The 1,842-nt window shown below is 36.4% G+C and overlaps 1 pseudogene; it reads right to left on the bottom strand.

The window, feature by feature from the left end:
• Positions 1 to 967: 967 nt before the first annotated feature.
• LOC103253548 lies at positions 968 to 1,563 on the bottom strand (annotated as a pseudogene).
• Between the last annotated feature and the right edge of the window lie 279 nt (positions 1,564 to 1,842).

The following is a 1,842-nucleotide window of genomic DNA, read 5'->3' as shown; positions in this document are numbered from 1 at the left end:
AAAATTAGCCGGGCATGGTTGTGCATGCCTGTAGTTCCAGCTACTTGGAAGGCTGAGGTGGAAGGATTGCCGGAGTCCAGCAGGTCGAGGGTGTGGTGGCTGGGAGCGTGCCACTGCACTACAGTCTGGGTGACACAGTGAGACTCCAACTAAAAAAAAAAAAAAAAGTTCTATCAAAATTCATCAAGGAATTAAAGCCTTCTGCCAATAGCCATGTAACTGAACCATCTGGAAGTTTTCAGATGACAGTAGCCCCAGCCAACAACTTGACTTGACCCTAAGCCAAAACCTATGAGCTAAGCTGCCTTTAAATTTCTGATTCATAAAAACATGAGAGATAAATACTTTCCCCAAGAATTCTGCATCACAGGGAATTAACAGTAGAAATATCCATTGGTTCATGGGTTCAAGTTATTTAAATTAAAATCAAATAATTGGAAAATTATTCAATATAGAAACTATACAATGAAATAAATGACAAAGACCTAATAGAGCAATATTTGTCATTGTTTATGGATTTTTAGTTACTTTCAGCACCTAAGCAAAGATTCTGAATATTCAGACTTCTTTTGCTGTATTTTATATTTAAATTTCTCCCTATCTATTCTAAGTCAAGATACTTGACCAAATGTCTTATTTAGATAAGCATTTAGCTTTATAGAAAACTTTTCCCACCTACAGTTACCACCTTCAAAGGAATTAACATTAAAATGACAAAAATCTGCTGGTTCCTTTTGAACAATGTGCAATAAATGCACTATACCAACCCTATCATAAGTCAAACAAGTACCAAAATAATAATAATAATAATAACAACAACAATCATACACAGTTCAGTAAAGTATAATGTTGGTTTTCCCCCATCTAAAAATTAACCAATGAAATAAAGCATATCAGCTACAGTTGACTTGAGTTCAGGAAAACCATATGTGGAAATTAAAATTACATTAGTTTCTTCATTTAACCTTCAGTCATTGACAGGAATTTTGTAGGCCACTGTGCTATTCACTTTGTGGATTAAAGTAGTAGATGAAGGAAGATAGACCTCTTCAGAATTGGTAATGAACTGTGGTCCTGATTCTTCCCATTTTTCAGGTACAACTAAATCTTTGTGTAAATCAGCAAATCAAATGAACAAAGAACTTCCTACAGTGGCAATAATGTCACTGCAGCTGTGATCTGTCTGATCACCGAGCAAATTACATCTTGGACAGCTTTCTGAGACTTTTATCTGGGTGTACTGTCATCTTTTGCAGTCTTGTCACACTCAATATCAAATTGCCATCTTTCAAGGACCTCACCACTTTCAATATTTGAGATGACCACAACCAGTTTCTGAACTGAATGCTTGTATAACCAATCTTTTAGTTGCTCCACTACCTTATTTAGGTTTTTTTTAGCTCAAGATCAGTAGTTACAAGCAAGGCGAGTCCAAATTTCTGTACTCGAGTAAAGGTTTCTGATGGATACATGCCACGTTGATATAAAATGCTGTTGATGCCAAATGAAAAGAACTTGGCCACGCAGAGTGATGCCCTGTTCCCAGGAGAGTTGCAGTGCCATGGCTTGGCCTGCAGACGAAGATACACACTTCCACTCAACCTAAGGCAACCGCTGCAGCTCTCACGTGAATATTCATTGCATGTGTATATTACATTTTGTTTATCCATGTATCTGTTTGTGGGTTACGTCTATCTTTTGACTATCGTAAACAATGCTGTGGTGAACACGAATATACAAATATCTTGTTTGAGTCCTGGCTTTGAACACTTTTGGGAATATACTCAGAATTAGAATTGCTGAATTATATGTTTTGGGGTATTTTTTTTTTTTTTTTTTTTT

This window comes from Carlito syrichta, unplaced genomic scaffold, assembly GCF_000164805.1.
Source record: "Carlito syrichta isolate Samal-C Ts95f unplaced genomic scaffold, Tarsius_syrichta-2.0.1 Scaffold237200, whole genome shotgun sequence".
Classification (NCBI taxonomy): Eukaryota; Metazoa; Chordata; class Mammalia; order Primates; family Tarsiidae; genus Carlito; species Carlito syrichta.
The sequence above is the reverse complement of the archived record's forward strand: the minus strand, read 5'-3'. Positions and strand labels throughout refer to the sequence as shown.